The sequence below is a fragment of the Oncorhynchus gorbuscha genome, linkage group LG11, assembly GCF_021184085.1.
Source record: "Oncorhynchus gorbuscha isolate QuinsamMale2020 ecotype Even-year linkage group LG11, OgorEven_v1.0, whole genome shotgun sequence".
Lineage (NCBI taxonomy): Eukaryota > Metazoa > Chordata > Actinopteri > Salmoniformes > Salmonidae > Oncorhynchus > Oncorhynchus gorbuscha.
Window position 1 is genome coordinate 63,611,855 of NC_060183.1, and position 21,431 is coordinate 63,633,285.

General features: G+C 45.6%; 1 pseudogene; it reads left to right on the plus strand.

The window, feature by feature from the left end:
- The window catches only part of LOC124047699, a 76,062-nt pseudogene extending 55,569 nt beyond the window's left edge, over positions 1-20,493 (plus strand).
- The last annotated feature ends 938 nt before the right edge of the window (positions 20,494-21,431 follow it).

The window sequence follows — 21,431 nt, forward strand, 5'->3', positions numbered from 1 at the left end:
TACAATGATAAGCTGTCAGCTCACCTGTCGCGTTTTCCTCTTGCATCTTTTCCCGTATCTTCTTCACCAGTCCGCTCCTGTGTCCACACATCGCAGGTGCTCCGTCGGTTGTCAAACCCACAAGTTTTTCCCAAGGCAGCTCCATCTCATTTACACATCTTGACACCTCTTCATACAAATCATGCCCCGTAGTTGTGCCATGCATAGGACGTAAAGCCAAAAACTCCTCTGTCACGCTTAGGCTGGAGTCCACTCCGCGGATGAAAATTGACAACTGGGCAATGTCAGAAATGTCGGTGCTCTCATCCACAGCCAAGGAATATGCAATGAAATCTTTTCCCTTTTTCACAAGCTGCTCTTTTAGATTGATGGACAACTGGTCTACTCTCTCGGCAATGGTGTTTCTGCTCAGACTCACATTTAAAAAGAGTTGCCTTTTTTCTGGGCAAACTTCGTCACAAACTTTAATCATGCAGTTTTTGATGAAATCCCCCTCCGTAAATGGCCGGGCTGATTTAGCGATCTCTTCTGCCAAAATAAAACTGGCCTTGACAGCAGCCTCCGTGAACAAATACTCCGACTCCCACCTTGTTTGAAACCCCCGGTTCTCAGTGTCCACCTTCCGTTTTGCCATTTTTGATGGGTATCTGAAAGTTAATTTTACTGTGATGCTGACAACTGCTGTGCCAATAAATATTGAAATGAAGCAGCCTACTGCTCGGTGCGTCACCGTTGCATTGTGGGAAATGTAGTATTGGTGCGTGTAAAAGATCTGCGGGCTGCCGGCTTGCTGCGGTCTGCGGGCCGGTTCTAATAATAAATCAAGATCATCCCAGGGGCCGTAAAAAACCTTCTCGCGGGCCGGATGTGGCCTGCGGGCCTTGACTCTGACATATGTGGACTAGAGGATAAAACAAGCAGGTTCTGAGTATCAGACTGCTGAGAGATAAGAGCTCTATTCACTACAGCTGACTGACACAGCAGCCTCACACAGATTAACCTTGTTTAACTATGGAAATGAACACACACTATAACATCTACAGATGGTGTGTGTGAGAGAAAGAGTCTGTGTGTGTCCATGCTTGCGTGTGGTTTATTTGTCGGCACACACTTGTTGTCAATCATGTCCATGGTGTGTGTGTGGTGGTTACTATGGGAACATAAAAAGGCATTAGAACTGGCCTTGATGCCTGTCTGGGAGAAAACAAGAGAGATTTATGACCATTTTACAGTGAAAGACTCCATTGGTTATAGAAGGATCTGACTTCTATCTGCCAGAGATCATTATAAATTATGCTCCACCTCAAGGTCAATAAATCCCAGTGTTGGTTTTGAAAGTGTGTGTGTGTTTGTCTCTCTATATGTGTATGTAGACCTTCCACCCAGTACACAACATTCTGTACTGTATGTCGCTGTACAGTCAACAGATCTATCAATCATTGGGGCTTGTTTAGATCTGTCTGTGAAGATGGTCTCCATTGATTTGCTGAGTGGCGTTGCGGTGATTATGTTCTGTGATCAGAGAGAGAGGTTTGGAACTTTCCCCTCGCCACAGGAAGCCTGGTTTCAAATCAATTCAAATCAAATTTTATTGGTCACATACACATGGTTTGCAGATGTTAATGCGAGTGTTGCAAAATGCTTGTGCTTCTAGTTCTAACAGTGCAGTAATATCTAACAAGTAATCTGATAATTCTCCAACAACTGCATAATACACACAAATCTAACAAGAAATCTAACAATTCCCCAACAACTACCTAATACGCACAAATATAAAGGGGTGAATGAGAATATGTACATATAAGTATATGGATGAGCGATGTCCGAGCAGCATAAGCAAGGTGCTGTAGATACAGCATATACATGCGATATGAGTAATGTAAGAAATGTAAACATTATTAAAGTGGCATTGCTTAAAACTTCTTAGGGCTAGGCCCCCTTTTTCCCCACTTCCTGTCTGACTGACGTGCCCAAAGTAAACTGCCTGTTGCTCAGGCCCTGAAGCCAGGATATGCATATAATTGGTACCATTGGAAATCAAATACTTTGAAGTTTGTATAAATGTTAAAATAATGTAGGAGAATATAACACAATAGAGAAAATCCAAAGAAAAACCAACTAGAATTTTTGTTTTGAGAGACCATCCTCTTAGAAAGGCAAGAGAAAGGTCATATTGAAAATTATCTCCATGGATTCAATTTCTATGGCTTCCAAAGGGTGTCAGCAGTCTATGTTCAGGGTTTCAGGCTTGTAACTTCAAAAACGAATAAGAAATATCAGTTTTAGTAGTTGGATACAGTCTTGTAAGTTTGTATTTGTAAGACATTACGCACCTGCTAAAATTGGTTTCCCATTGAACATACTTCTTTCCGAAATAAATATTATAGTTTGATTAATTTTAGGGTATATGAGGAGTAAATAGAAATGTATTTTGACTTATTGAAAGAAAGTTTAGGGGTAGATTTTTGGATTCCTTTCTCTGTATATTGAATGAGTGGATTACTAAAATCGATGGCGCCACCTAAACAGACTTTTTGGGATGTAAAGAAGGATTTTATCTAACAAAACGACGCTACGTTATAGCTGGGACCCTTTGGATGACAAATCAGAGGAAGATTTTCAAAAAGGAAGTGAATATTTAACAGTTATTTGTGAATGTATGAAACCTGTGCTGGTGGAAAAATATTTTGATGTGGGGCGCTGTCCTCAAACAAACGCATGGCATGCTTTCGCTGTAATAGCTACTCTAAATCAGAAAGTGCAGTTAGATTAACAAGAATTTAAGCTTTCAGCCGACATAAGACACTTATATGTACGTTAATGTTTCAAATCCGTAATATTTATGATCATTTATTTGAATTACACACCCTTGAGATTCACTGGAAGTTGTCCCGCTAGTTGTCTCTAAAGTGATACATTTATTAGTGTCCAGCGATAAAATCGAATCAAATGTATTTATAAAGCCCTTCTTACATCAGCTGATATCTCAAAGTGCTGTACAGACCTAAAACCCCAAACAGCAAGCAATGCAGGTGTAGAAGCACAATTGGGTCTCAGTGTAGGCAGCAGCCTCTCTGAGTTAGTGATGGCTATTTAACAGTCTGATGGCCTTGAGATAGAAGCTGTTTTTCAATCTCTCAGTCCCAGCTTTGATGCACCTGTACTGACCTCGCATTATTGATGATAGCGGTGTGAACAGGCAGTGGCTCGGGTGGTTGTTGTCCTTGATGATCTATATGGCCTTCCTGTGATCTCGGGTGCTGTAGGTGTCATGGAGGGCAGGTAGTTTGCCCCTGGTGATGCGTTGTGCAGACTGCACCACCCTTTGGAAAACCTTGCGGTTGAGGGTGGTGCAGTTGCCGTACCAGGCTGTGATACAGCCCAACAGGATGCTCTCAGTTGTGCATCTGTAAAAGCTTGTCAGGGTTTTGGGTGACAGGCCAAATTTCTTCAGCCTCCTGAGGTTGAAGAGGCACTGTCTGTGTGGGTGGACCATTTCCGTTTGTCTGTGATGTGTATGCCCAGGAACTTAAAACTTTCCACTTTCTCCACTGCTGTCGCTTTGTTTTGTTTTGTTGGCGTTGAGTGAGAGGTTGTTTTCCTGACACCACACTCCAAGTGCCCTCACCTCCTCACTGTGGGCTGTCACATCGTTGTTGGTGAGCAAGCCCACTGCTGTTGTGATGTCTGCAAACTTCATGATTGAGTTGGAGGCGTGCATGGCCATGCAGTTGTGAGTGAACAGGGGGTACAGGAGAGGGCTGAGCACACACCCTTGTGGGGCCCCAGTGTTGAGGGTCAGTGACGTGGAGATGTTGTTTCCTACCTTCACCACCTGGGGGCGGCCCGTAAGCAAGTCCAGGATCCAGTTGCAGAGGGAGGGGTTGAGACACAGGGCCTTCAGCTTGATGATGAGCTTGGAGGGTACTATGGTGTTGAATGCTGAGCTGTAGCCAAAGAACAGCATTCTTACATACAGTTGAAGTCGGAGGTTTACATATACCTTAGCCAAATACATTTAAATACAGTTTTTCACAATTCCTGACATTTAATCAGAGTAAAAATTCCATGTTTTAGGTCAGTTAGGATCACCAGCTTTTCTTTCTTTCATCACATTCCCAGTGGGTCAGAAGTTTACATACACTCAATTAGTATTTGGTAGCATTGCCTTAAACTTGTTATGGCTGGGGGCAGTATTGAGTAGCTTGGATGAATAAGGTGCCCAGAGTAAACTGTCTGCTACTCAGGCCCAGTTGCTAATATATGCATATTATTATTATTATTATTATTATTTGGATGGAAAACACTTTGAAGTTTCTAAAACTGTTTGAATGATGTCTGTGATTATAACAGAACCCAAAGGGCAGGCAAAAACCTGAGAAAAAAATCCAACCAGGAAGTGGGAAATCTGAGGTTTGTAGTTTTTCAACTCATTCCCTATCAAATACACAGTATCTATGGGGTCATATTGCACTTTCTAAGGCTTCCACTAGATTTCAACAGTCTTTATAACCTTGTTTGATGCTTCTCCTTTGAGGTGGGGGCAAATGAGAGGTGAATGAGTCAGTGGTCTGGCAGAGAGGCATGAGCTGACCACCTGCGTTCACGTGATAGTTAACTTGCATTGCATTGTAATTCTACAGACAAAGGAATTCTCCGGTTGGAACATTTTTGAAGATTTATGATAAAATCATCCTAAAGATTGATTCTATACATCGTTTGACATGTTTCTACGGATTGTAACGGAATTGTTTTGGATTTTTGCACCTAGTGATCGAGCATCATGAATTTGGATTAATGGGCTAAACACGTGAACAAAAAGGAGGCATTTGGACATAAATTATGGACTTTATCGAACAAATCAAACATTTATTGTGGAACTGGGATGTTTATAATGCTATTTCTGAATGGTGTTGACTCCAACATGGCGGATATCTGTTTGGCTTGATTTGTTGTCTGTGTGCCGTACTCAGATTATTGCATAGTTTTGCCTTTTCCGTAAAGTAAAAAAAAAATCTGACACAGCGGTTGCATTAAGGAGAATAATATCTTTAATTCTGTGAATAACACATGTATCTTTTATCAATGTTTATTATGAGTATATCTATAAATTGATGTGGCTCTCTGCAAAATCACTGGATGTTTTGGAAGCAAAACTTTACTGAACGTAACGTGCCAATGTAAACTGAGATTTTTGGATATAAATATGCACTTTATCAAACAAAACATACATGTATTGTGTAACATGATGTCCCATGAGTGTCATCTGATGAAGATCATCAAAGGTTAGTGATTAATTTGATCTATATGTCTGCGTTTTGTGACTCCTCTCTTTGGCTGGAAAAATGGCTGTGTGTGTTTTTGTGATTTGGCTCTGACCAAACATAATCATATGTTGTGGTTTCGCTGTAAAGCCTTTTTGAAATCGGACATGATGGGTAGATAAACAAGAAGTTTATATTTCATTTGGTGTATTGCACTTGTTAATGTATGAAAGTCACATATTTCTAAAAAACACTTTTGAATTTTGCGCCCTGCCTTTTCAGCGGAATGTTGTCGAGAGCCGTAAGAAGTTAGGACATTTACTTTGCATGACACAAGTAATTTTTCCAACAGTTGTTAACAGACAGACTATTTCGCTAATAATTGACTATATCACAATTCTAGTGGGTCAGAAGTTTACATACACTAAGTAAAGAAAGAAATCAGCCAAAACATCAGAATTTTTTTTGTGACCTCAAGTTTGGTTCATCCTCAGGAGAAATTTTCACGTTCATCTGTACAAACAATAGTACGCAAGTAAAAACATCATGGGAGCACACAACCGCCATACCTGTCAGGAAGGAGACGCGTTCTTTCTCCTAGAGATGAACGTACTTTAGTGTGAAAAGTGAATCTTCACACCATCAACAACAGAAAACCACACACGCGCACGCGTGCACACACACACACACACGCACGCACGCACGCACGCACGCACGCACGCACGCACGCACGCACGCACGCACGCACGCACACACACACACACACACACACACACACACACACACACACACACACACACACACACACACACACACACACACACACACACACACACACACTGATGCAACATTTCACAGCTGTTACTGACCAACTTCAAGGTGACTGATGGTAGGTCCAGGAGGAGATTCCCATTGTTCAGGCCGACCCTCACTTTCTCTCTCTGTCTTCTCTTCCTTTTCTTTTGTCCTCCCCCTGCTGGGTCCTTCTTCCCTCTCTCCTCCCTCATACTATTCTTCTTTTCCTTTTCATGTTGTTGGTCAAGGGAATAAACCCTGAGGGGTACAAAGCAGGATCAATTAGTTGCTAACTAACTTTGATAAACAAGTTTGATAGACTATCATTGCATCTGTCATGCCTGTGTCTCATCATGACACAAGTACAGAGTGCAGTCTCCTCCATACAGCTGCAGTCTCTCCAGTGGTGTTGAACTTTGACCCTATTCCCTGATGTCATGTTTCTCTAGCACTCTGCCTCGTATCACCACGATGACACTGATGAATGTATAGTACTAGCTGGTGTATGAGGATGGTGTAGTAACAGATAAATTGAAGGTAGACTCAGCGATATGATGTCAATGCAGAAGGGAAACAGCATATCAGGTATATTTAGCAAAAACTAAGAGTGTTGAAGCGCTACCTAATAACAACTAACCTTTCTACGAGATGTGGTTGGAGAGTTTCCATGCATTTGTAATGAGTTATCAACCCTTCTGCCAACAAGATGGGTTATAGAGGCTTACCAATTAAAGATATTAGTGAGTCATCATTACACAAGGATGAGAAAAAGGGGGTGGGGGGGGGGGTATTCTTGGTTCTAAAAAAATAAAATAATCTATGACTTTTGTGAAGACATCATCCATCTTAGGACCTACTCAATGCTCAAAAGGCCAACATTTAATGCCAGTTATAATAATTACATAATGGCACTATCTTGATATTGGCTGTCAAACGTCAAGCCGTGAGATGACTGATGTGGCTGGAACAGGGTGATAATTATTTGTGTGATGTGACATGGTGATGGCTGAATGGCGTTGATTTACTTACATAATGATCTGCACATCGGCCCTCGGATATGGGTGACATCAAAGCCTGACGAACGCTCTGACAACAGTCACCCCCTACCCATCCACCCTCCACCCCCATGAATGACAGGGCCAATAAGGCAAACATCATTCCTCCTTCCATAAGTTACATATGGGGTCCGTCATACACGCTCAGGCAGGCACATGCACACGCACACACACACACACACACACACACACACACACACACACACACACACACACACACACACACACACACACACACACACACACACACACACACACACACACACACACACACACACACACACACACACACACACTACGGAAAGCAGCACTTTGTCCTTCTCATGGATTTCAAACATAACATCTAATAACAGAATATGAAAATCCAGTCAATAGCTGCTCAACTCCCTTGAGTGGCCAAACAGTGTTGTTGTGCGATCTGGATTCCTGCATTGGGATTGTAACTCACCATGGAAAACAAACAAAACGAATTGGAGTGAAAACATGTGGCATGTTTCAGTAGTCTTTCAACTTTAGCCCAGCAACACAATAGTCTTGGTTTAAGCCCAACCAAAGTGTTTAGATAGATTGTGGCAGGGCTGCTGGCGTGACTAGAGAGAGGAGGTGTGGTGTGTGTTGAGAGCTGACAGATGTGAAAGAATAATGTGTGTGTGCATGTGTGTCTGTGTCTGTGTGTGTGTGTGTGTGTGTGTGTGTGTGTGTGTGTGTGTGTGTGTGTGTGTGTGTGTGTGTGTGTGTGTGTGTGTGTGTGTGTGTGTGTGTGTGTGTGTGTGTGTGTGTGTGTGTGTGTGTGTGTGTGTGTGTGTGTGTGTGTGTGTGCATGCATGCATTCTGAGGCTGTAATACATCTTCCCCTCTGTAATGGGGTGTTTGGGGTTTGGAATGGGGTTTGCTGGCCAATGATTATGCTGGTATGCACCCAGCACACAGCCTACATTATGCCTAACCATCAGTCCTGTATAGCCCTCGGCTTTCAAGATGGCCACCACATATTAGTAATATTTTACATGCAGGCTGTAAGTGAGGGTTGGATGGAGGATTAAATAATATAGACACTTTAACTGAGTAGCAAAGAATCGCTCCCTCTCTCTCCTCCCCCTCCCCCCACACTTCTCTCCCTCACCCCTTCCTTTCCCATTTCTCCTCTCACACTCAGCGTAACCGTCCCACAGACTTCCCTATCAAAGTGACTTATTAAACTGGCTGACTGGGTCAATAGGTACCATAGATCTGGGTCCAGTTGGTTGCACTGTTACACGTAACTGCCATTTTCTTTGATTTTATTGACAGACTGAGGATTAATGATGGCGGTTCAGGACCAGAACGATCGGCTTTCCTTTCAGCCACCGACTCAATATAAAGCTGAAAATCACACGAATGAGGAATGAGTTATCCCACTGGGCAAAAACTGGTTGATTCAACGTTGTTTCCACATCATTAAAACAAAAAGATCTATGTGATGATGTTGAATCAACTTGGAAAACTGATTAGATTTGCAGAAAGCCATCAACGTAACAGAAAGTTGCTGTTTTTTTCACTCAACTTGTCACCTATATCTACATTTTTATTTATTTCACATTGAATTCACATTAGTTGACAACTCAACCAAATGTAAATCAAAACGTCTGTGCCCAGTGGGACGCTTCTACGGGTGTGACAATGAATGAAACAAACACACTCATTTCTTAAAACACTAGTAAGGTTTTGGATTTTCTACACAAGAAAACTCCAACTTTGATTTCAGATGAACATTGTTCCCTCATTTGATCAGATCCAGCCTTGATGCCTCATCTCATGGAAGCCTGATCTCTTGAATCTCTTTCCCCACCCACAGAACCACAGCTAGCAGATAACTGCTCCTTACCTCTCCCTGCCTGCTGTCTGAGTACACCGGCAGCTTTTGTTGTGGGGAAGAGCATGTGTGGCATGGCAAGGGTCTGTGTGTGTACGTGTGTGTGTGTGTGTGTGCGCGTGTGTGTGTGTGTTTGTGCTTTTATGCTTGTGTGTTTCTGAGTGTGTGTTTGAGGGAGTGGAACATCTACTGTTATTTGAATATGTAAGTGTGTAAGTGATTGTTGACATTAGCTGGTGACAGGCAGACAGGCAGGCAGGTGGAGGGACTAGAGGATAAAACAAACAGGTTCTGAGTATCAGACTGCTGAGAGATAAGAGCTCTATTCACTACAGCTGACTGACACAGCAGCCTCACACAGATTAGCCTTGTTTAACTATGGAAATGAACACACACTATAACATCTACAGATGGTGTGTATGAGAGAAAGAGTCTGTGTGTGTCCATGCTTGCGTGTGGTTTATTTGTCGGCACACACTTGCTGTCAATCATGTCCAGGGTGTGTGTGTGGTGGTTACTATGGGAACATAAAAAGGCATTAGAACTGGCCTTGATGCCTGTCTGGGAGAAAACAAGATAGATTTATGACCATTTTACAGTGAAAGACTCCATTGGTTATAGAAGGATCTGACTTCTATCTGCCAGAGATCATTATAAATTATGCTCCACCTCAAGGTCAATAAATCCCAGTGTTGGTTTTGAAAGTGTGTGTGTGTTTGTCTCTCTATATGTGTATGTAGACCTTCCACCCAGTACACAACATTCTGTACTGTATGTCGCTGTACAGTGAACAGATCTATCAATCATTGGGTCTTGTTTAGATCTGTCTGTGAAGATGGTCTCCATTGATTTGCTGAGTGGCGTTGCGGTGATTATGTTCTGTGATCAGAGAAAGAGGTTTGGAGATAGATTGCCCCTCGCCACGGGAAGCCTGTGGCACACACACACACACACACACACACACACACACACACACACACACACACACACACACACACACACACACACACACACACACACACACACACACACACACACACACACACACACACACACACACACACACACACACACACACACACAGCTGTTACTGACCAACTTCAAGGTGACTGATGGTAGGTCCAGGAGGAGATTCCCATTGTTCAGGCCGACCCTCACTTTCTCTCTCTGTCTTCTCTTCCTTTTCTTTTGTCCTCCCCCTGCTGGGTCCTTCTTCCCTCTCTCCTCCCTCATACTATTCTTCTTTTCCTTTTCATGTTGTTGGTCAAGGGAATAAACCCTGAGGGGTACAAAGCAGGATCAATTAGTTGCTAAATAACTTTGATAAACAAGTTTGATAGAGTATCATTGCATCTGTCATGCCTGTGTCTCATCATGACACAGGTACAGAGTGCAGTCTCCTCCATACAGCTGCAGTCTCTCCAGTGGTGTTGAACTTTGACCCTATTTCCTGATGTCATGTTTCTCCAGCACTCTGCGTCGTATCACCTCTATGAGGTGTATACTCTGAGCTGTGTTGCTCTGGGTGTCTATCTGAGGGAAGAGAGGTGCTACATCAAAATATATCACCTTTAAAAACACAGCTGGTGTATGAGGATGGTGTAGTAACAGATAAATAAAAGGTAGACTCAGCAATATGACATAGAGGTAGAAAGTAAACAGCATAGAGGCTCAACTTCTCAGCTGTTTTGGTGCCCTACCACGCTGTAACAGCATGAAGAGAACACATGCACATCCACAGATACTGTGTGTGACTGTGTGAGAGAGAAGTCCTGCATCTCAATATCTGCGGTGCTGCCTCATTTCGAGTCTACCTTTAAAACTAGCTACTCGTTAGTATGTAGGCTCTGCCAATGTATACAGTAGGCTCTGCCAATGTAGCTACTATGTTATTATGTCCACAATATCATAAAACATGATGCAACATTATCACTACAAATGTAATTACTACTGTTATATATTTAAGCAATAAGGCACGGGGGGGGGGGGTATGGCCAATATACTACGGCTAAGGGCTGTTCTTATGCACGACACATTGCAGAGTGACTGGACACGGTGTCACGATCGTCGTATGGAGTAGACCAAAGCGCAAGCGTGGTTAGAATACAGTTCTTCTTTATTAATGAATAACACTTAAACAAAAACAACAACACGAATAAGACGAACGTGACCGCTATATAAACAATGTGCTAACGTGCAACATAACATAGACAGAATAACCCACCAACAATGGACCAAGCAGCGTTGTAACGGACAGCAGCAGCAATCACAGGACTTCTGGACCTTGGAGGAGATTCTGGACGGCAAAGGACCCTGGGCACAGCCAGGGGAATATCGCCGTCCCAAAGCAGAGCTGGATGCAGGGAAAGCAGAGAGGCGCCGGTGTGAGGAGGTAGCACTGCGGCGCGGCTGGAAGACCGAGTGGCAGCCCCAAATATTTATTGGGGGAGGGCACACGGGGAGTGTGGCGAAGTCAGGTAGGAGACCTGCGCCAGCTCCCCATGCTTACCGTGGAGAGAGAGGGCATTGTACCGGGAGGGCATTGTACCGGGCAGGCACCGTGTTATGCGGTGGAGCGCATGTGTGTGCTATGCGTGTGCATTGCCCGGTGCGGTACATTCCAGCCCCTCGTATCGGCCGGGCTAGAGTGGGCATCGAGCCAGGTGCCATGAAGCCGGCTCTACGCATCTGGTCTCCAGTGCGTCTCCTCGGGCCGACATACATGGCACCAGCCTTACGCATGGTGTCCCCGGTTTGCCTGCACAGCCCAGTGCGGGCTATTCCACCTCGCCACACTGGCCTGGCTACGGGGAGCATTCAACCAGGTAAGGTTGGGCAGGCTCGGTGCTCCAGATCTCCACGGCGCCTACTCGGCCATCCCCACGCACCAGCCCTCCGGTGGCAGCCCCGCACTGGGCTTCCTGTGTGTCGCCAGAGCCCAGTTCTCCCTGTTCCTCCTCCCCGCACTCGCACTGAGGTGCATGTCCTCGGCCCAGTACCACCAGTGCCGGCACCACGCATCAGGCCTACAGTGCGCCTTTTCTGTCCTGAGCCGCCAGAGTCTCCCGTCTGTCCTGAGCTGCTAGAGTCTCCCGTCTCGTATCGGCCGGGCTAGAGCTCACAGAACAGGGCTCCGGGCAGCCGAGCGGAAATGGAGGAAAACTCGCCTCCCTGCGGACCTGGCATCCTTTCACTCCCTCCTCTCTACATTTTCCTCCTCTGTCTCTGCTGCTAAAGCCACTTTCTACCACTCTAAATTCCAAGCATCTGCCTCTAACTCTAGGAAGCTCTTTGCCACCTTCTCCTCCCTCCTGAATCCTCCTCCCCCCCTCCTCCCTCTCTGCAGATGACTTCGTCAACCATTTTGAAAAGAAGGTCGACGACATCCGATCCTCATTTGCTAAGTCAAATGACACCGCTGGTTCTGCTCACACTGCCCTACCCTGTGCTCTGACCTCTTTCTCCCCTCTCTCTCCAGATGAAATCTCGCGTCTTGTGACGGCCGGCCGCCCAACAACCTGCCCGCTTGACCCTATCCCCTCCTCTCTTCTCCAGACCATTTCCGGAGACCTTCTCCCTTACCTCACCTCGCTCATCAACTCATCCCTGACCGCTGGCTACGTCCCTTCCGTCTTCAAGAGAGCGAGAGTTGCACCCCTTCTGAAAAAACCTACACTCGATCCCTCCGATGTCAACAACTACAGACCAGTATCCCTTCCTTCTTTTCTCTCCAAAACTCTTGAACGTGCCGTCCTTGGCCAGCTCTCCCGCTATCTCTCTCAGAATGACCTTCTTGATCCTAATCAGTCAGCTTTCAAGACTAGTCATTCAACTGAGACTGCTCTTCTCTGTATCACGGAGGTGCTCCGCACTGCTAAAGCTAACTCTCTCTCCTCTGCTCTCATCCTTCTAGACCTATCGGCTGCCTTCGATACCGTGAACCATCAGATCCTCCTTTCCACCCTCTCCGAGTTGGGCATCTCCGGCGCGGCCCACGCCTGGATTGCGTCCCACCTGACAGGTCGCTCCTACCAGGTGGCGTGGCGAGAATCTGTCTCCTCACCACGCGCTCTCACCACTGGTGTCCCCCAGAGCTCTGTTCTAGGCCCTCTCCTATTCTCGCTATACACCAAGTCACTTGGCTCTGTCATAACCTCACATGGTCTCTCCTATCATTGCTATGCAGACGACACACAATTAATCTTCTCCTTTCCCCCTTCTGATGACCAGGTGGCGAATCGCATCTCTGCATGTCTGGCAGACATATCAGTGTGGATGACGGATCACCACCTCAAGCTGAACCTCGGCAAGATGGAGCTGCTCTTCTTCCCGGGGAAGGACTGCCCGTTTCATGATCTCGCCATCACGGTTGACAACTCCATTGTGTCCTCCTCCCAGAGCGCTAAGAACCTTGGCGTGATCCAGGACAACACCCTGTCGTTCTCAACTAACATCAAGGCGGTGGCCCGTTCCTGTAGGTTCATGCTCTACAACATCCGCAGAGTACGACCCTGCCTCACACAGGAAGCGGCGCAGGTCCTAATCCAGGCACTTGTCATCTCCCATCTGGATTACTGCAACTCGCTGTTGGCTGGGCTCCCTGCCTGTGCCATTAAACCCCTACAACTCATCCAGAACGCCGCAGCCCGTCTGGTGTTCAACCTTCCCAAGTTCTCTCACGTCACCCCGCTCCTCCGCTCTCTCCACTGGCTTCCAGTTGAAGCTCGCATCCGCTACAAGACCATGGTGCTTGCCTACGGAGCTGTGAGGGGAACGGCACCTCAGTACCTCCAGGCTCTGATCAGGCCCTACACCCAAACAAGGGCACTGCATTCATCCACCTCTGACCTGCTCGCCTCCCTACCACTGAGGAAGTACAGTTCCCGCTCAGCCCAGTCAAAACTGTTCGCTGCTCTGGCCACCCAATGGTGGAATAAACTCCCTCACGACGCCAGGACAGCGGAGTCAATCACCACCTTCCGAGACACCTGAAACCCCACCTCTTTAAGGAATACCTAGGATAGGATAAAGTAATCCTTCTCACCCCCCTTAAAAGATTTAGATGCACTATTGTAAAGTGGCTGCTCCACTGGATGTCATAAGGTGAACGCACCAATTTGTAAGTCGCTCTGGATAAGAGCGTCTGCTAAATGACTTAAATGTCTGTCCTGAGCTGCTAGAGTCTCCCGTCTGTCCTGAGCTGCCAGAGTCTCCCGTCTGTCCTGAGCTGCTAGAGTCTCCCGTCTGTCCTGAGCTGCTAGAGTCTCCCGTCTGTCCTGAGCTGCTAGTGTCTCCCGTCTGCCCTGAGCTGCTAGAGTCTCCCGTCTGTCCTGAGCTGCTAGAGTCTCCCGTCTGTCCTGAGCTGCTAGAGCCGCCAGTCTGTCCTGAGCCGTCAGAGCCGCCAGTCTGTCCTGCGTCGTCAGTCAGCCAGGAGCTGCCAGAGCCATCAGTCAGCCAGGAGCTGCCAGAGCCGTCAGCCAGCCAGGAGCTGCCAGAGCCGTCAGCCAGCCAGGAGCTGCCAGAGCCGTCAGCAAACCAGGTGCTGCCAGAGCTGTCAGCCAGCCAGGAGCTACCCTTCAGTCCGGAGCTGCCCCTCAGTCCGGAGCTGCCCCTCAGTCCGGAGCTGCCCCTCAGTCCGGAGCTGCCCCTCAGTCCAGTCACGCCCTGTCACGCCCTGACCGCAGTATTCTTTGTTTTCTTTATTATTTTGGTTAGGTCAGGGTATGACATGGGTGATATGTGTGTTTTTGTCTTATTCTAGGGTGTTTGTACTGTCTAGGTTTTTAAAAAGATTTATGGGGTTGTTTTCATCTAGGTGTTTATGTTGGTCTGTGGTTGCCTAGATTGGTTCTCAATTAGAGGCAGGTGTTTATCGTTGTCTCTGATTGGGATCCATATTTAGGCAGCCATCTGCTTTGGGTATTTTGTGGGTTATTGTCTATGCTATGTTGCACGTTAGCACATTGCTTATATAGCGGTCACGTTTGTCTTATTCGTGTTGTTGTTTTTGTTTAAGTGTTCTTCATTAATAAAGAAGAACTGTATTCTAACCACGCTGCGCTTTGGTCTACTCCATACGACGATCGTGACACACGGCCCTTAGCCCTGGTGTATTGGCTATATTCTACAAAACCCAGAAGTGCCTTATTGCTATTATAAACTGGTTACCAACATAATTAAAGCAGTAAAAATAAATGTTTTGTGATACCTGTGGTATACGGTCTGATATACCACGGCTGTCAGCCAATCAGCATTCAGGGCTCAAACCACCCAGTTTATAATTTGCCATGAGGCACAGCTATCTTATATCGAGAAACACTGTACTAGATGGACAAATTTTCATCATCTTCTTCTCATTTCCATTATCATGCAGCCTTTTGCCCATAGGTTCTGATTCTGAGGGATTATGACCCATTTATTTCTCTCTGGATTGAGAGGGCAGCCAGAGAATTGGGAGCATCACAGCCCCGCAGACTGAGACTATTCTGGGCCGCCGCTAATAGCTCTTGTCAGGCGTAATTTTTAAGTACTTTAACCAATTCATTGTATAATTAGGTTAACAAAATTAGCTCATTGCAGAGTCAGTCAGCAGCCTGGCGGTAATGCAATCAAGTTATTAACATTCCAGATTTATAGAACCATGAATATAGAGGCAGTGTTCAACCTCTTTAGCACATTTCTCCATGACTGGTTGTGAAAATGACATAAAATAATCAAAAACAGTCCAAGTGAATTTACTGGGATCAGTATGTGAAACTCAATTTCAATGTCTCAAGTAGACAAAGGAGTAGGTATGTAAAATGTGTGTGACTCCCATTTGACTTTGTACATTCAAATAAGGAGATTGAGAGTTGAATGTGGCACAGGCTAGGCAATGTTATTACATTTATGTTAACAGTAACTTGATTTCAACCCTGCAGTGACCACAACAGTCACAAGAGTGTTTTGGATTTAAATTTGCCTCACAGCCAATATAAGCCAAAAACTTGGTTGTAGCCTATTGTATTGGTGATGGTGATGACAATAAACCTTGTAAAACAATGTCATCAATAGTGCCCTCTGTCGGTCATGTATAAGGCAGACTGATACACTCGCCATGATACATAAATCAACATAAATACTACATAGAGCGCCTGGTAAAACATGTTTTGCATCAAAGGGAATTACATTCAGTTCTGACATTATGACTTTTGAAAGATTATCGGAAGACTTATCTAACACCATGAAATACAATGGACAGTCTGTCTTCATTGGCCGAGGGGGACAATATATTGCTCCGCCTTCAGAAGAAACGCATCAGCCCTTCTCATTTTTAAACCAACTATTGGACGGCGGCTCGCTTACATCGAAGGTCCGCTTGTGAGCTCACACACTCGAGGTACGGCCCGGATGATGTGTGAGTGCTGGAGAAACAGAGAGTGTGCGCTATAGACTGGAGCCGCGAGAGTCCGATTTTATGCAGTCTTTTGGAACCTCTACATATTTTCTCACTTTGGCTGTACTTATTCTGTAACTGAATTGTATGCATATATTTCGCTCACATCCCGATTGATGTGGATTTTGTGAATTAGAACCCCCGGAAGAACAATTCTGGAATAGGCATCATGAGTGAAGAACCGAACGTCAACTTCTGTAAAATGAAACTAGATGGGGAGTAGGCTACAGGCGTTCTCTAGCGGATTATAATTCAACTTTACACTGCGCATGGATAATTATACACTTTACTTTTCCGGAACTTTAACAAAGCACGGCCCCTCTCCAACATATTTTCGTTTCCCTCCCCTATTAAACATTTATCTTTTGGATCTATTACGCACGAGATACGCAGCCATACCTCCGAATCCTGAGACAGTAGTGATAACTGCAGCTCCCCAACGGGCGCGTTAGTGTCTTCATCGACTCTTTTGGATCTATTACGCACGAGATACGCAGCCATACCTCCGAATCCTGTGACAGTAGTGATAACTGCAGCTCCCCAACGGGCGCGTTAGTGTCTTCATCGACTCTTTTGGATCTATTACGCACGAGATACGCAGCCATACCTCCGAATCCTGAGACAGTAGTGATAACTGCAGCTCCCCAACGGGCGCGTTAGTGTCTTCATCGACTCTTTTGGATCTATTACGCACGAGATACGCAGCCATACCTCCGAATCCTGTGACAGTAGTGATAACTGCAGCTCCCCAACGGGCGCGTTAGTGTCTTCATCGACTCTTTTGGATCCTATTCGCCAGGCAAAGCAGCTCCCAATCCGGATACTCAAGATGTTGACGGCGCACACCAGCCACTTGCTCCACCACCCGGAATACCTGCAGCCCCTGCAATCTGCACCAGTGAGCATTGAGGTATGGTGAATATGTTTATTTTGTCCTGGTGAATTGTCACATTGAATGTTGTTGTTGTTTGGCTTACAGATGATTCTACTCACGGTTTATTCTCAACACCTTGGTGCGGTTTTTTTGCGCAAGCATGTTCCTCGACTTTTAGCCCATAATGCGTATTTTTGGGGGATGTGCACTTTAAGGACTTCTGAAAAGTAATTCCCTGAGCATCTTTTCTCATATGCTATATCCCCTGGGCTGCAGTTTTTTTTCCAATGACTGTTTCTACCATCTTGCTTCAACTTTGTAGACAATAGGCTTACATCTATTCGATAAAACTAGCCATAACTTACAGCAAGACCTCATTACTGCCAAATACATTGAAACAATTACTGCTAACAGTAATTTAAGTACTTTACGTCTCTGTCTATTTATTTATACAACTGTAATCGTGAAAAGTGCTTTAACTTAACATAAAGTCTTGGTTTATTTCTCCAGCTGGATGCCAAGAAGAGTCCCCTGGCCCTGCTGGCTCAGACCTGCTCCCAGATCGGCAAGCCTGACCCTCCCTCCTCCAAACTAAGCTCTATCTCTAATGGCCATGGTGACCATGATGTACACTCCTCTTCCTCCTCCTCCAGTCACAAACTGGGGGGTCACCGGCCCTCACAGGAGGACAAGTCCAGCTTCAAGCCCTATAACAAAGTAGGGGGAGACAATCGGAGAGACAGGGTTTGTAGCTCTAATAACAGTTCTGACAAGACCGGCTTTAGGGTACCTGGTAATGGGAATGGGGAGCTAACAGTAACTTATCAGGTTCTTGTCCATCCTTTCCGCCACACGCCATCTCTCCCAACTCCAGGGTGGGTAGTGGTACGCCTCCTCAGCACACACAGCAGTCATCACAGACACACAGACAGAGCCAGTCGCCTCACGGACTACATGTTTCCCACTCTCAGACTCTGAATGGAGAACACAAACAGGAACAGAGCAGTCCACACAGGAACAGCAACAGTAGCAGCAGCAGTTGCAGCCAACTTAAGAAGGAGTCAGATGTGAATAAGGTCAATTTGGACAGTCCCCAGATGGCTAACTCCAGCCATGCCAGAGCCAGCACCAACTCCAGCACAGGCAGCTCTGAGGGAAGCCCCAGCCATGAGTTGGGCAAGATGGACTCCCAACCCCCACCACTCAGCCTGGGTCCTGGACACATCACTCCCATCTCTCCCTACAAGACTGGCCACTCTGTCTTCCCCCTGTCCTCCTCTAGTATGGGCTACCATGGCTCTGTAGTGGGGGCCTATGCTGGATATCCCTCACAGTTTGTCCCAGGGTTGGACCCTACCAAGTCTGGTCTGGGAGGAGGGGGGGTGAGGGTACCGGGGAAGCACCATAGCTCCAGCCCCCTCACTGGTACCTCTCCCCTCTCCTTCATGCAGAGCTTGTGCAGGGATCCGTACTGCCTCAGCTACCCTAACTCACCCCACCTGGGGGGGAGCAATCCCTGCGTCCATGACCCCTCCTCCTCCATCAAATCAGGCTTTCCAGGCTTGGTCTACCCCTCCCACCCCCTCCACTCCCTCCACCCCAGCACTATGTCTTCCAGCATCACCCCCACCTTGTCCCACCCCCTCTACACCTACGGCTTCATGCTCTCCAATGACCCCATCCCTCATGCCTGTAACTGGGTATCAGCTGGGGGTCCTTGTGATAAACGCTTCTCCACCTCAGACGAGCTACTAGCCCACCTGCGCACACACACCTCCTTACCTGGAGGGATGGACAGTAAGTTATTCTCTGCCTACCCCTCTGTCTCCTCCTCTGCTGCCTCTTGCCACCTCCACCCCCACCAGAGCCAGGCCTCCTTGCAGAACTCATTCTCCCTCAGGGCTCCTCATACACTTGGTCTGGCCCGGTACCACCCCTATGGTAAGGTCCACCTGCCCCCTGGACCTACCTCCATCCCCCTGCACTCCCTCCAGGCTGGTTCTCCTTACTACCCCCACTATGCTCTCTATAGCCAGAGACTTGGCTCAGCGTCTGCCCTGGGCTACCAGTGATTCTCCATCCATCCACACAGTCTATAACAGTGTTTCTCCTCAAATTACTAAGCCAAGGCAGCTCTCCCACTCCTTCCTGCCTCGCTCTGCTGCTCCCTGCCTAAAACTGCTGAAATCTTTGGATCCAATTGGTTTTCATAGAAATGTTATGTAAGCCCTGGATGAAGGTGTTTCTGGAGCTTCTGCGGGTAGCACATCTTGCCTATATGGGGGCTCACTATTACTCCATACCAAAGCACGATTCTATGGAGGAGCCAGAGAAGGGTCTGGATGCTTGCATGTCTGCACACTAGGATGCTGCACTTTATGAACAAGTGGATTTGACTGGACCAGTGGACATGGTGCCATGTTGGGTTGTAATAGCATCACAGACTGGGCTGGCTGATAGCTGGTGGTAGGATGCTGTATGATGCTGTAGAATGCCTCCTGGATCTCTTCATGTCAAGTTGGGAATAGTGATTGCAGTGGAAAGACAGGAGAGGAGATAGTGATACCTATAGTACTATGTGGGTGGGTGGGGGGGCACAGGGGGAGAATCGGATACATGCTAGCTTGACCCTGAGTTTGTGAGTTTAGCTCGGTTATGGTTTTGAGATTTGATTCAGTTTCATACATTTTGCGTAAAAATAGAAATTGTATTTATTTTTTAACTGAGTGCTTTGGCTTTCAAGTTTCCTTTCCAAAACATAAATTTGAACTTTTCTTATTATTATTTTGCAGTTATACAGTTATCATTTTATTTACATTTACATTTAAGTCATTTAGCAGACGCTCTTATCCAGAGCGACTTACAAATTTAATCTATTATGAACAGGATTTGTTTAAAATGATAACATTCACTCATGCAAACTTCACAACAAAGTATATTTTCTTCTCCTTACAAAAATACGTGGTTTTCTTGTTTTCCTATCCTTCTCTGATTGAATGTGCATGTCACATCTCTTTCTCTCCCTCTCTGGCTTCCTAATTGTTGTTTGTACAGCAGATTAATAGTGAAAGGAAATGTGATATTTTTTTGTAAAGTATTTGGCAGAATGACCTGGGTAAGAGAGCGATACGAACCCAAACACAGGAAGCAAAGATTGTGTGATGGCAGAGCTGTCCGATTTAAAGACAAGGTCATATTTTGTTTAATAAACGATAATGAATATATATTTTGTCGTTTTCATTTGTCAATCCAATTGGTCTCTTCTTGACACCTCATTCATCTCAATCGGTTTGATTTGGTTCATGGTTCATTAGGCCATTATAACCAGCTATGTAATAATGAGTCACTCAGTTTGGAGAGAACATTCAGAGACAACGCGACTAAGATACAAAGAAGAATACTGCAGAATGCTTATTGTTAGTTGCTTTAGATAAAAGTGTCTGCTAAATTACAAAATTGTACATTTTAGAGTGACTATTTCAGTATAATTCAGTAAAGTATTACATAGGGCTGCACAATATTGGAACAAAATCGAGTTGTGATTTTTTTAACGAAATATTGCGATTGCGATTTGACATGCAATATAGATCAAAATACTTACAGATCCAAATACTTGTTAAAAAGCAAAGTGGAAAGAAATATCTTTCTTGTTCAGAACAATCAGTTGACTGCATTTGACCTAAAAGAACAGGATGCAAACCTGTAGTGAATCTGACATCAAGGAGGAGGAACTGTGCAGCTTGACTGACAGGGATTTATTTTACATGCTGATGTAATGGTTTCAAAATATTCCATGAGATATGGATCTCTTGAGATATGGATATTGTATGTCTCTCTTGAGTCCTACCCAGGAACTGTTGTATTGGTCCTCTGCCATCCTGTGGTATTCATCTCTGAGTTGATTTCAATCATCACAACAGATATGAATATAGTGACCTACTCTGGTAGGACAGGTAGGACAGCCTTTGTCAATGTGGATTATCTGCCTTGTTCTGATGTAGAGCCAGTGTGTGCCAGGTGCTATTGTTCTACAGACAGTCCCAACCAGGTGAAGGATGGGTTTGGGTGTGCTTGACTTTCAGTTAGTGTTTCACAGACAGGCAGGCAGGCAGACAGGTCAGTTTTGGCACCCATTGAGTTTTGATTGAGTCCCAGC